Here is a 15165-nt window from a genome sequence, read left to right as displayed (position 1 = left end):
CATCAGCTCACATGGGGCCATCAAGGACTTAGGAGCTCCAGCATCCTGCAAAATCGGGTCTGGCTGCACAAATCCATCGGTCCCTGAGCTAATGATGACCAAGAGATAGATATTTTAGATTGGTTTTGGTTTATTGCCTTGTGGCTGTGCAGCGTGGTGCTGAGCTGGACTTGAGGGTGCTGTAAGAAGGGACTGTGGGAGGTGTGTGAGAGGGAATGTCCTCTGGCTTTCCAAATGGATCATGGGATCATGGAATCGTTTAGGATGGAAAAGACCTTTAGGATCAAGTCCTACCTAGCAGGTGGGTTTTGTTAAATTGATGCCTGGACTGTGGAAGGACTGTGCAGGCAGCATCCTATTTCCAAATATAAAATACATCCCCACGGAAAGTGATTCAGGGTTTCAAGGCTCGTTTTTGGAGTATGAGGGACCTCAGTCCCTGCTTCTTCCTCTTCCTTGTTGGTGACTGCCTTCTCTCAGTGTTAATGAGTTGTGGGATGTTCCTCACCCACACCTTGTGCTGGAAACACCCCTGCAGTTCCAGGGGGGATCCCTTAAATCCCACCCAGGGCAGGCTCTAGGCTGGACTGACAGACAGACCAGCTGCCACTGCTCCTGGGCAGAGCCAGAGATGCTCAGCAGGACGTTCCCTTCTCTCTTGGTGAGGGAAACATGTCGCTTTGGGAAACTTCTTGCATGATACAGGCTCAGTTTTTCCATCTCTGATCCCTGTAGATCCCATGTAATCCTGGAAATTCGGGTGTACAACACCCCAGCCCCTGGCCAGCATCCTTTGCTGTGCCCTGGGGACCCCAGGCTGATGGGGTGACCCCTCCATGTCCCTGCCCTTTCGGTAGCACTGTTAAAGACACATCTCTATCCTGCTTAAGAGGGGCTTTCTGTTGGCTGTAGATGAATTAACTGCTGTGTTGATTAGATTTACAAAATCTTTCGGGATCAAAGTATTAAGGAAATACAGAATGATTAAAATCCAACTCTGAAAAATGCAGCATCCCTTGTATTTCCTCCTCTGCCTGGGAAACCAGCGAATTAATAAAGCTGTGGGCCAGGAGACAGCAAGGAGATGATTTTCTTGTGTCTTTTAAGTGACAAAGTATGAGACAAAGTCTGAAAGGGCTGGACTCTCAAGGACTGTCTCCTTTAACAATGATCTCCATCATGCTGGGTATGAATCTTTGTTGCCAACAGCATAAACATAAATTGAAGCACTGATTATAATGCAAACCCACTTTATTTATCTGCAAAATCCGCTCACGCTGGCGGTGGAAGTGTAGATTTTCTCCTGTGAGAAGTGATCGGTCCCTCGGGACATCTTTTCTCCCTGTCCCTTGATGATGTCAGTGAGTGGCTGATTAGCTGCTGACACATGAAATTATGGGGGATCAGGAAGGTTAATGAAAGGCTTCTCTCTCCAGCCATGCCCATGCACTGTCTCTCTCTCTCTCCTCCTTGGCTTTGGGTGGTTTGGTGACCTCGGTGACAAAGTCAAGAGAGAAAATACACACTATCATAGCAGTGCAGCCTAATCAGTGGTTCTCTGTTAATATCTAATTATTTAATAAAGGGGAGATGAATTATTTGTGGCCCAGAGTTTCTCCCAACAAGGGCTGCTCCACGGAAGTGCTGTTCAGCTGTCCCCGCAGCGTTGTCATTGATTAGTCTGTCATGTTGAATGTATTTTTGCCCGTGTGATTTGCATAGGAAATCCTGGTTTGTGTTGAAGACAGAGGGTTTGTCACTCCCAGGAAGAGCACAGGGTTGTGTTGGAGTCACCAGAGGGACAGACTGACTTGTGCAGGTCCAGTGGGATTGTCTGTGCCCTCGGTGGTGGTGGCTGGAGCTCAGCTTGGAGAGCGGTCATTGCCAGCCTGCTGTGAGACCTTGATCCCTGCAACTCCCCTGTGCTCTTCCCAAATATCCTGTAGCAGGAATATCTGGTGTAGAACTCCTGATTTTACAGTTCCCCAACTCCATCTCTGTGTCCAGAGGTTGGATTTTCAAGGAACACCCGTTCTTTGTACTTCCTGTGAGTTGGAAGGGGCCCACAAGGATCATAAAGTCCAACTCCTGTCCCTGCACAGAACAACCCCAAATCCACACATCAAGAGGGTGCTGTTGGGTCAAACTATGCCTTGTCTAATCCTCTTGCTTCTCTCCTGGCCTCTGCCTCTGATTGCAGTCCCTAGGAGCTGAGGGTATTTGTACCTATTAATTGAAATCATCCTCCTTTAAGGATTCAGCTTAGAAAAGATTTTCTGAGTTAGCATGAGCCTGACCTTAACATATGTCAGGCTTTCCACAGGGTGGGTGCAGATTGTTTCCATGCTAATTACTGTTCCAAAAGCCTTTCCTTCTCAGTTGCACCCAATTCCTGCAGCTCTTTCCTCTTTGGGCTTTCCTTTGTATCACGCTCCAACCATTTTGAGCTTTTATCTTCCTGTGGGGAAAACAAAATCGTTGAAAATTTGTTTTACTGAAAGAATTGTTCTGAATATAAATTTAAAAATTTATTTCAGAATATGAATTTCAGTTCTGAAACTCAGCTCAGAATTTCAGTTTTGGCTGCCCCATCCCTGGAAGTGTTCAAGGCCAGGTGGGGATGGGACTTGGAGCAACCTGGTTGGGAGATAAAACGAGACAGGTTTTAGTGTCCCGGCAGAGAAATATCTGCTGGATGGCTCCTTTGCTACTTCCTTGTGTCTTTGGACCACACTGACCTCAAGGCACTCCCTGGGGTTGTTGGGAAGTGAATCCTGAGACAGGAATTGGAGCTGAGGGTTCCTTTCACCCCTCTGCAATGAGTGAGTGATACAAGCGTTGCAGTGTTGGCCAGAGAAAGGGAATTATTTGACAGGCAAAGGTGTGGGAATAATTCAGCCAGGCTGCATCAGTAATGTCATTGTGCAATTCTGGGTGCTGAAGGATGGCAATGTCAGTGGCACAAACCTCCAGTTCTGGGTGTGATCCAGAGGAAGCCACAGATATTTACTGTGGCCAAAGCATTCCTGCAGTGGCTTCAATCTCTCTTTGATTTTGATTTTGCCTGTGCTCATTTTAACCCTGTTGTTGAGCAGCTCCAGAAGCCTTTGGCTGTGTTTGTGTGTGATTAAAACGAGCCAGATCCATGGCCCTGCTGGGCTCCTGATAAAGATGGATCTTTCTGCTCAGGGGAGGATGTGGAACCCCTCTCTTATTTCCAGATCTGTGGCAAAGACAGCCTTTGGCTCAGCTGCAGGACCAGGGGCCTCCACACCCACCCTGGAACCAGCTTTTTCCAGAAGGGGTAATTTAGAGAGGGGAGAAAATGCCTCCTGCCCTTGGGCTGCAGGCAGGACCTGGTGCCATGGAGAAGAGCTCCAGAGGTGCCACCTGGACAGTGGGACTGTGGGATTTAAAAACTTATCTGGCTGTGTGTTTTTGGTTCAACATTTGTTCCCTTGGCACCTTAGCAGGTGTGTGAACTTAATTATTTTTTAAGTGCAATAGTATGAAAAGGTAAAGCCCACAAAAAAATAGGAGCAATCTTGTTTTCTTCTTGTCATTTATGATAGAGCTATAAAAGCAGATAACTTTCTTTTAGTTTTATTTTTAATTTATGTCCTGTGTATATTTTATTTTTTATTTCAAAGTAAAAAACCCATGGAAAGTGAAGCTATGGAGGTTTTTAAAGCTGAACTCTCAGGGCCAACCCTTCCTCTATGTCCCATCTTGTCTGGTTGGGATGGAGAGTTTGGAGCAGGATATTCACAAAATTTCCATAGATAAAGTACTTCTCCTTGTGCTGTTTCAGTCACCTGAAACAACACCCACAAATAACAAGTCCAAGTTGTCAGTATCCTGCTTTTATACCCTTCAGTTCCTGACTGGAGCAATGGGACAGGGTCCTTTCTAAATATTGTGATTTTTCACTGCATCCTGAATTAAGCACATGAGGTGATTTAGGCTTGAAGCTTCTAGGGAAGAGCTAATTGTTCTTTTATTATTATAATAGACCACAATAAACTCAGTTTGCACTTCTGCAATGGGGAGATTTTTAGCTGGAGGAGTGTACAATAATTCTTTTACAGTGTTATCAAATGGCATCGTAGAAAAGCAAAAAGCGATTGCATTTTCTAAGTTGTTTCTTTTGCATATCCTCTTTGAGCTGATAAATATTTATATTGAAATCTGGGATTCTGTTTGGAGCATCAGCAACAACAATGATACAGTGTGTATCACTTGATCTTAAATGAGCTGATTTTTGTGTGTGCAAAAGTTGTCCAGCCTGAGTTTGCACAACCTTACAATTCTGGATTAAAAACAAATATTAATTCATGCTGATGGCATCTGAAGTGCCACTTCTGTGTGAAAATATCAGAATATTGATGTTAAAAGAGTTGCTGTATCACTCAGTACCTGTGGAATCTGACACACAGCTGAAATAATTGTACACAAACCTCCACAATCCTCTGCACATTTTTATCAAAAATACTTCTGGATTGTTTGAAGAAAAGCTTATGGAATTTGATATTGTTGAAAAAGTTCTGCCTTTATCCACTTTATGGATTTAAGCTGAAAAAAAAGATTTAGATTGGATTTTAGGAAGAAATTGTTGGTTGTGAGGGTGGTGAGGCCCTGGCACAGGGTGCCCAGAGAAGCTGTGGCTGCTCCTGGATCCCTGGAAGTGTCCAAGGCCAGGTTGGAGCACCTTGGGACAGTGAAAGTTGTCCCTGGACGATGTGCTGGATGATGATCTTTAAGGTCCCTTCCCACCCAAACCATCCTGGAATTCCATGGTTCTACAAACCTTTTAACTTTCCCCACTCTCTGTGACACCTTTGAAGGACAGGGAAGAACAGCCCCCTCCTGTTCCAGTGCTCACTTGCCATTCCCAGAATGGTGGCTGATTTAAAAAAATGACAAAAAAAAAAAAAAAAAGAGATTCACACAGATTTTGTGCCCCAATTAGCACTGCTAATTGGGGCACACAAGTAAATTGCACTCTACCCTGTGGAGATTGTCAGGCAGTCAACCAGAGCACTGAGTCACTGAGAGCATGACTCTAACCCTGAGTTATGGCTTAATCAGGTGCAAAATCCGAGGAGGTCCCTCCAGGAAGGACACAGTCCTCTCCTGGGTATCAATGAGAGAAGCTGCTTCAGGGATTTTGCTTCATTTTAATTTTTTTCCTTCTTTTTTTTTTTAAAGGCCAGAGTTTAAAATAAAACCTTGGGGTAGCTGGGAAGGAGACTGGTAATTCAGCATTTCAAATTAGAAGCGGGTTGGTTTAGGTTAGATAAAGTTGGAAAGTTTTTACTGTGACGATGGTGAAACACTGGCAAAAGTTTTCCAGACAGGTGGTGAATGCCTCATCCCTGAAAATGTTCAAGGCCAGCTTGGATGGGGCTTGGAGCAACCTGGAAGAAGGCTGGAAGGAAATCTTGAGTTAAATTGGTTTTGGAGGTGTGTTTTTTGACCTGTCAGGTATCACAAAAGGCCAGTGTTGTGAGAGGGAATTGCAGGTGATGCTGCCCATCTCTTTCCTGAGGGAAGAAATCTGAAAAGTGCCTGGGCCACTTGGCTCTTCAGGGATTAAATACTAGCCCATATTTTGTGGTGTCATGTAAGGCACAGGAGTCAATTTGAGTCCATCCTGCTGCATGTGGAGAAAGAGAAACCTATTTTCCTAGCTGCCAAACAATTATTTATTTGAAAAAATATGATTAAATCAGTCAAATCTTTTCTACTTTTTCCACCATGGGGGGGGGGAATCTCCTTATATAATGGAGGTATTTTCTCCAATATGCAGATAAGAGAACATAATCCAAAAATTGTGTCTCAAAAATCAAATCTTGATCCTGTAGCACAAAGAAAAGCCAGACTTCTATCACTAAATTCAGCATGGAAAACTCCCTCCTCTTTCCCACCTCCAGGTCATGGGCAGCAGTGTCCATTTGAAAAATCGTTTTTGGGGGGGGTTGGAGTCCATTTTGATAAGATGAGGGGAAAAATTTGTCATTCAGAGGCATGGTTTAGGTGTAGATGTTTTTGCTGCTTGAGGGAAAAAGTGACCAGGCATTTTGCAGAGGAGAATATGGAATCAGGGAATGGTTTGGGTTGGAAAAGCCCTCTCAGACCATCCAGTCCAACCATTCTCAGCACTGCCAAGGCCACCACTGACCCATGTCCCCAAGTGTCACATCCACACAGATGACAAATCCCTCCAGGGATGGGGCTCCCCCACTGCCCTGGGCAGCTGTGCCAGGGATGGACAACCCTTTCCATGAAGAAATTTTCCCTAACAGCCAAACTAAACCTCCCCTTGAGGTCATTTTCTCCTGTCCTATTGCTTGTCTCAGTGAGTCACTGATTCAGAATTTGGTTTTGTCCATTTTTAGAGAGGGTTGTACTACAAGCCACAACACACATGAATGCACACAATGTGATAAATAATGCCATATTTGCCATAAAATAGATAAATTCCAGCTACATCACAGATTAAATATTTTTTATCCCTATTTTTTGATATAATTGTGGATGTTGTGAGGCATTCAATCCACTAGATGGTGGTAAAGACCACCGACTTTATCCTCCTGCTGCAAGAAAATAAAACGAAGACGTGAAAAAAGTTAGGAGTAGGTAAAAAACCCCAAATCCAACCCCGATCCCGTATTCATCTCTCTGTGGTGTGTATTGCAAGCATGAGAAAGTAGTGATGCTTTTGAGCAGCATTATCACGTGAGGAGGAGCTGCCCAAATGAAAATGTTTTGTCAGGATAAATATGGAGCCAGATGATTATGAATCATTGTGGCAAGTTTTAATACAGATCAGAACCTAAATTAATCCTGTTCCAGCTCATGGATCGTGGCTCTCCTTTGCCTCGGATACAAATGGATGGTAAACAATATTTTGGCAATATTTAGGTTAATCATGTAGAACTGATTACTCGAGAAGAATGCTATCATCATTTAGCCAATTTATACCCTGCTCTGTGACAAATGAAAATTAATGTTGCTGTTTTTAAGATATCAAATGGGTCATGATTTTAAGAAAAATGATTGCCCCTAAAGATAACTGATAATGATGGCTAAAGGCAAGGAGATCCGAGCAAGTTAGCAGCATCCATAATTCCCTAAGCAAATTCAGTGGAAAAGCAAACAGAGCTTAGTGTGTCGGGTGGCTAAACAGGCAGCACTTTAGGTGTTGTTTGTTGGGTCTTTTTGTTGTTGTTTTAAGTGTAACATTCCCCATTAATTATTTGTTAGTCATTTCTCATTAAAACGGGCATGATTGATGGTTTTTCCCACATTTAGTAACCGAAAGCAGATTTCTGGAGTTGAGCACTGCGTGCTTTTGGTGCAGATGTAATGATTTATATCCCAGAACTGGTTATTCTTGCTGGTAGGGAGTTGTTGAGTGCATCTCTGCTGTCTTGGTGCTGTGCATTGATAAAGAAATGTTTTGTGATGAACACTAGAGGTGATGTGATGAAAATTGCTGCAGGCATTTGCAACAAGTGAGGGGTGAAAAATCCCACCAAAACAGGCAGGGAATGAAGGCTCGTAAGGAAAAGAAAATGTTCCTTATTCTAGAAAGATGTGTTTTATATCACAGGACTGTCTTGTAATTAGGCCATGCAAAGGGGTGTTGAAAAGATGTTAAATGTCATCAAAGGTGTGAACCTATCCTCCATCATTCCCAGTGCCCTCATGGAGAGAGCTGATCCCTGTGTGCCTCAGTGCAAGGCTGGAGTCACTCCAGAGCTCCAACTACCTGCACCTCTCCTGTGTGCACAGCAAGTGTTGCTCTACTTTCCCCATAACATAATTTTAAAAGGTCTTGATCTTTTGCAGGACCAGAAAAATCTCCACCGGTCCTGTTCCTCCTCTGTAACTCGTCCGTCTTTGGGAATGATTAATGGATGCTCTGAAATCTGTGTGTGAGCTTCCCGATGGAGACAGAGCACAAAGTGATTTCAAACAACGTTCCCATGCTTGCTGGAAAAGCCTTCTCTCATTTCTAAAAATTACATTGCGTGCTGTGCTTTAACCATACACTATGTACTGATTATCAGAACAAAACTTTATTGATTTTAACAACTTTTGAAAGCGTAGGCATTTAAAAGAGGGTTTTTTTTGGAATTATGTGGTGTTTATGGACCTTTTAGGATGGCAGACAAGTTCTTGACTGCTGACTTTCCTGTGTTCCAAGACAGAGGGATTTGGACTGTTTTCAGAGCCACTTCTTTGCTTGTCCCCAGCCCAGCCCCAGTCTGGGTGACAGAGAGGGCCCATTACAGCCAGTACCAAGAGGGACGGATCAGGATCAAGCCCAAGCTGACCTTTGTGACCTGGTGGTGATTTGTGGAGCCTTGTTAAAGCCAGGAATCTGCATTTCTCATGGCTTACAGTGGTGTTTTCACTTCCATTTCTTTTCCAGCTGGGTGCTGACCAGCTCTGGTACCCAGGCAGAGCACTTGGAAAGGTTAGGATTTTTAAAAGGCTGTAAAGGAGCACTCATGGTCAGAGAAGTGCTTAAATCCCAGTTTCTTTGGAGGATTGGTCCTGGCAAAGTTTCCTTTGCAAGTTACTCAGGGATGGGGGAAGGGTTTGTTTTGTGGGGAAGACTTTTCCTTAGGTGTTTAAAATGAAGGCAAGAGAAGGCTCCAGGTAAACCTTAGAGCTCCTTCCAGTGCCTAAAGGGGGCTCCAGGAGAGCTGGAAAGCGACCTGGGACAAGGGCCTGGAGTGACAGGACAAGGGGGAACGGCTTTAAGCTGCAGGATGGTGGATTTAGATGGGATATTGGGAAGAAATTGTCGGCTGTGGGGGTGGTGAGGCCTTGGTGAGTGTTCATGGCCAGGTTGGAGCAGCCAGGTCTAGTGGAAGGTGTCCCTGCCTGTGGTGAGGTGGGACCAGATGGGCTTTTAGGTCCCTGCTGCTTCATCAATGGAGTGTCCTTTTTGAACATTCAGCCCTATCCATTGTTTCTGGGTCTCTTGCTGAAGTTGTGTTAATGGCAGTGAAAAAGAAAAACAGTTGGTCATAATGGTTGTCAGGAAAATTGGGAGATGGTTTCATTTGTTCCTCAATGGCCATGGGGGAAAAGCCTTAACAGTAAGGGGATTTTAAGGAGGAAGTGATGTCAGATTTCATTGTCAAATTCTTGCTTTGGAGAGCAAACCCTACAGACGTGTGGCTGAGGAGGGTGTCCCTGGGAGCCCAAGGAGGGCCAGGGCACTCCCAAACTAGTGGCCACCAATGCCCAAGTGGGGTGGGACAAACCATGGAGCCACAGCAGAACAAAGAATGAGGTTAGGGTTTGCTCAGCAAAAGATATGGCACTGCAAACCAGTTGAGAAATGCCAGAGAAATAGATAGAAATATATGGAGATAAAGGTGAGGTGAGGGAAAGCTGCTGTGAGCAGTGCAGAGGTGGCCGGGAAATAAACTAGTTCAAAAAGTCCTCATTAGTCCATTTAATGGGACAAATCCCATAATTATATATGTATATATATATGATGGGTTTATATACCCACACACAGAACAGAATTGCCATTGTTTTATTTTAAAAATTTCATTGTTATTAGTGTATGTTTTTTGGGGGTGGTGCAATGCCAGATTTTCCCAGACCTTTTTTTTTAATCAAGAAAGAGTTTCTTGAAGTATTTTCTCCTCTTCTGTACTGCATGCATGCTGCAGAAGCAAGGTGACCCCTAGAAAGCAGCATCTGATCTTCCCATCCTTACGATTCCTGGAGGAATGACTGAGGTTTTCCTCTTCCAGGACATTTTTACATGTTCCATGTAATCTGCCAGACTTGAGTTGATGACAATTTCTAGTTCATGTCCTACCTCTGAGTTGTTGCTGAAAGTGCCAAGTGGCTCCCAAGCCCACAGATTTACAAAAGGGAGTTTTGGAAAATGCACCCCGAGATTTCTTTCCTGAGCCAGTCTGTCTTTGCAGACTTACTCCGCTCCTAAATATGAAAATTAGAGCCTTGCTTGTATCACTTAACCAGCAAGTGCAGATTTTAGTTAGCACTGAACCAGTTAAAAGAAAAACAAAGTATTTCTTTAACCAACTCTAGCTCCACTCAGGCCTAAATTATTATTTTTTCTTCAGAAATGGGCATTTTAATGTGTCACTTTTCAGTTCCAGCTCAATAAACAACCATTTATTTACAATTTTAAAGCAATCTTCAGCCTAGTCAGGTAAGAATTATTTCAAAAGTATAAAAACATTTTCATTTCCCATCACTGCCAAAAATGAAAAGAACATGCGTTGTGAGTCTTGCTGTGTTATCTTAAGTTGATTACTATGGAATGATTAAAAAACTAGCTGTGCTGTCATAGCAGAGGAGTACATTATAAGTGTAATAACAGTTTAGGGATACAATCCATCAATGCCGTACTTGGGAGAAGAAAAAAAACTTGATCTATTTCTTTGGTCATCATTTTCAGCATATTAGATGACAAATAATTGTACATTCATCAATAACAATAGATTAAAGTTGAAATGATTTATTGCCATTATGCTGCGGGATGATGGAGCGCTGGGTCACTCGAGCAGGGATGGGGGCTGTATTTAATTTTCACGGGTCTCTTGGCAGAGATAATAGACAGAGGAGAAACCACCTGAAACAAGGTAGATCAAAGTTGGTGACAAGTGATTTGTAGGTTTGTTCTGCGGGAGTGGTGGGCTGGAGGTGGTGATGGTTGGACTTGATGATCCTAAAGGTCTTTTCCAACCTTGATGTTCCTGTGATCCCGAACCAGGCGGCCCCTCACATCCTCGCCCAGCCGAGCAGCCTCCCAAGAAAATCCTCAATGCCAGTCCTGAGGTCAGGCCAGCTAATAAGGAGAAAATGATCTTGAAACTTTTTTGATGTGAAAATTCTTCTATGAAGTGTTTTTATTTACTCTTAAAATACCAGAGAAGGGAAAACAGCTCCATTTGTCAATTATCACACAATTTTAGTGCTCCTGGGAAAAAGCAGAGAACACTCATTTGGAGAGGAGCAATACCAAGTTTTAAGCTCAAACTTAGTTTTTTCCTGAAGGCTTCTCTGAACAAACTTTGTGTGCAAATCTGACAATAATATCAGATTTTGTCAGTTCCTGCCCTGCTCCCATGTTTGTTTTTCTGGAGTTATGGCTAAGAACTGGGAGAACACCTCTGTTGCCTTTTATTGAAGAGCTCCCAGTTTCCATCACTCCAAGAAAAATCTGTGGAGTGTAATTCCTTTGTGGATACCCCTCAGCTGCAGTTTTTACAAGGAAATAGTGAGATTTCACTTGAACAAAATGTTTGGAGCTCTTTGACAGTGATGCAATTTTCACGAAACAGAAACTCTGTCTAAAAGAAGGTTTGAAGTCAGCTTAAGTTTAAAATGATTTCTGCTCTTGTGCTGATTTTAGGAGGAGGCAGCTTTTGTTGGTAAGATCAGCATTAAAGATGTTTAGGAGTTTTCTCTGCATTTGTATTATGGAAAACACCACCAAACATAATGGTGAGAGAAGGGACCAGCAAGAGTCAAGATCTGTCTCCCTCATGAGCCAGTAATGAAAAAAACCCCCTGTTTTGATAACATTTATAATTATGGAATTCCAAAGTGATAATTTTCTTGATGAAATGAGAGAGAAGACACAGACACCATGTCTTGCTCTCATACTGAAAATTATCACAGCTGGGAAGAAGTCAGGAGTTCTCTGTGTATCCTATGCTGCCTAAAACTTAGGACAGGTGTTAAAAATACTGCCTAAATTAAAGTGCATCAGAAATTCCCTAATTAGAATATCTCCAAAATGCTCCAAGGTATTTTTTTTTCCAGGATATTTATAATCTTGTCTTAATGCTGTTGATATTTCTATGCATGACAGTTGTGAATTCAGCACTGCATGGCTTAGAAATAATTTTGTAATAATAATAATAATGCTAATAATTAATTCATGGGCTAAGACATTTTCCTTAAATTAGGAAAATTCATAAATAATCTCTTTCATGGTGTTTGTAACTTTTAAAGCCGCTCCAATGCATGACAATGTCCTGATAACTTGGGATAAGAGAAGTAACCACTTTACTTTAGAGAAGCAATTGAATCCACATGATTTTTCCAGCTAAAACTCCATGGACATGAATTTCCACTCTGTCTCTCTGGGAGGCACAGGCAGAACCTGCACACTTAAATGCCATTTAAAGTTAGAAGGAGTTATTTGGGGTCTCTAAACTACAGAAGCCTCTGGATTCCCACTCCTTGGATAAACCTTACCTGCCAAGGAGTTGCCAAGAGCAAGTGACACGAACAGCAAACCAGTTTTAATTTTCTGTCCAGTCAAATCTTAGTATTTCACACTCAATTCTCCTTCCTCAGTAATCTCAATAATTTCCCACCTTGCTCATGATGAATGTCTTGCCAGTTCCTACTCAGTCCTTCCACTTTACACAACCTAATTAAAGAAAACATTCCATGATTGCCTATTTTTCCTCATGCATGACAACCTATTATTTTTTCTACCACCTGATTAGGGCTTTATTATCCTTGGATTTAGATTGATTTGCTGGGCACTTTAATAAAACACTGCTTAGTTTGATTTAAAGGGCTACAGGTTTCAGTCACTCACAGAATTACTCTTATAAGTAACTCACATTCCAAATGCTGCAGAATGTCCATGAAAGGGGATCTGAGCCTGAAAAAATGAGGATCACAGGTGGTTTTCCAGTAGTGTGTGTTGTTAATATTCCTGTTGTAAGCAGCCAGGAGAGGACGTTTTGCAATATAATTTGTCAAGGGTGATAAATCTCTTTCATCATTTCTGTCAAGAATGGATCCCGTGTATTAAAACTACCATAAATATTTTCTCAAGATAAACCAAAAGTTTCATATGATTAAATAATAATACGTTTATGGTGACAAATTGCATTTACTGTGTGTTATCTGAAATGCAAGACAAAATTAGGTAGTTAAAGTTCAAATGGATGGAGATCAGTTTTGATTTCAAATCAAAGGAATTTTATTAAGCAAATGAAATTTTCATCGTTATTTTGTTATATCTACCAGTCTCTTCTTTCAGAAATATTACTTATGAGCTTAGATAATGATTTTAAAAAAACCCAAACCACCACAAGTGAGCATATTTTATAGCAAAATGTAGCCTAGTGAAAAAGTTCAGGGGTAGTTAAATCCATGGTTATTCCTGTCACTTTGCTGATGGTTTCCAGGGTTAGGAAGGTGAGGAGTGGCCCAGGGGCTGCTGTCTGCTGTCCCCCCTCAGTGCAGTGATGCTTTGGGGTCACTCTTCTCACACCTTATTTGGTTATTTTGTGTCGTTTGGGCTTTTCTTCCGGAGCACTTTCTGATGCCTGAAGGTGCAGCTCTGTTTCCTGGGGCTCCATGCAGGTGTGGAGAAGCTTGGGAAGCACAGCAGAGCTTTTGCAGCTAAATATTGGCTTTTCTCTCGGTATTGTAAATGTGGTTGCTTCAGCTTTTTCTACTGTATGCTTCTTTTTTTCCTGGAAGTTTTCCTCGAATGGAATGAAAATTTCCTAGTTAAAAATGTCTGCAGGATAGCTGCCACCAAATCCTCATGTTTTAGGGTTTGCTTCATCTTGTAGGAGATGTGCACGGTAGGACTTAGGACTTTGGGTTAGGAGCCTGGTCCACTCAATGTCCCCACTTGGAGCCCTGTGTCCCACTCAGGCACCCCAGAATAAGGACATGGAGCTGCTGGAGTGAATCCACAGGAGGCCACGGAACTGCTCTGAGGGCTGGAACTGCTGTGGAGCCAGGCTGGGAGAGCTGGGAATGTTCAGCTGGAGAGGAGAAGGATCCAGGGAGAGCTCAGAGCCCTTTCCAGGGCCTGAAGGGGCTCCAGGAGAGCTGGAGAGGGACTGGGGACAAGGGCTGGAGGGACAGGACACAGGGAATGGCTTCCCAGTGCCAGAGGGCAGGGCTGGATGGGAGATTGGGAAGGAATTCCTGGCTGGGAGGGTGAGGAGGGTCTGGGATAGAATTCCCAGAGAAGCTGTGGCTGCCCCTGGATCCCTGGCAGTGTCCAAGGCCAGGCTGGACGTTGGGGCTGGGAGCAGCCTGGCACAGTGGGAGGTGTCCCTGCCCATGGCCGGGGGTGGGATGGGATGGGCTTTAAGGTCCCTTCCATCCCAACCCAGTCTATGATTCCAGATTTATTTAACTTAATCTTGCCTTTATGTCTTGCTCCATGGGAATTTTGCTGGTTGACACGTAAGGTTTATTTATTATGAAATTATCGATCATTCATTTATTATGAAATAATCTTATCCTGCCGGGCTGGTACCACATGGAAGTGTCTGTGAAGCTGTGCCAGACTGAGGGATCAGCCTGGGCTGCAAAGATCCTTTGTCCCAAGCTCAGATGTGCTACTGCAGCTGCTCCACCTGCAGATGGACAACAGCTCCTTGTGCTATGGAAAATCTTGGATCCACTGCAGCATTCAGGAACTTGTTCAAAGGGAATCATGTGAAAACCTCATTTTGTATCCACATGCTGTGAAATTGCTTCATCCTCCTGGTGTGGGATTGCTCCGGCAATGGAACAGCATCCATTTCTTACTGGAAAATGGGACAAAAGAAGCTGTAGTCTCTCTTTCCATGGGACATAAAATCCTGGAGGAGCCAGGTGTGTGTGGATGTCCCTTACACTCCTGCTCATCCCAGTAAATCTCTTCACACAATTAGTCATATGCTTAAATTTAATCACTTTTGCAGCTGGAGAATTGAAAGAGCTTCCTTGAAGGGGAAATAATTTTTTTTTTTTCTGTGGCCAACTAGTTTCCCTGGATTTTGAGTTCTTTAAGGAGTGGAGGAGAAGGGGGTTGTGTTTGCATGGAGGCATCTGCAGAGACAATTACAATGAAAATAAACAAAAGGATCACATAAAAGCCAAGTTGGAGTGCTGAAGAGACTTAATAGCTATAAACTGGTAGCTATTAGCTTCTAATTACTCTCAGATAATTACTGAATAGAATAGTAAATGTTATTAGCTTACTTTAATATTCAGCATAAAACATTGCTTCCAACAATAATTTATTGTTTCTTCAGCTTTAATACAAACACATGTAAAACTGGGCTGCTTCATAAACATTTGTGATAAATGAAACTATTCTGAGGGTTTTGTAGAGACTTGTAC

Source organism: Corvus moneduloides, chromosome 7, assembly GCF_009650955.1.
Source record: "Corvus moneduloides isolate bCorMon1 chromosome 7, bCorMon1.pri, whole genome shotgun sequence".
Classification (NCBI taxonomy): domain Eukaryota; kingdom Metazoa; phylum Chordata; class Aves; order Passeriformes; family Corvidae; genus Corvus; species Corvus moneduloides.
This window is presented reverse-complemented; position numbering follows the sequence as displayed.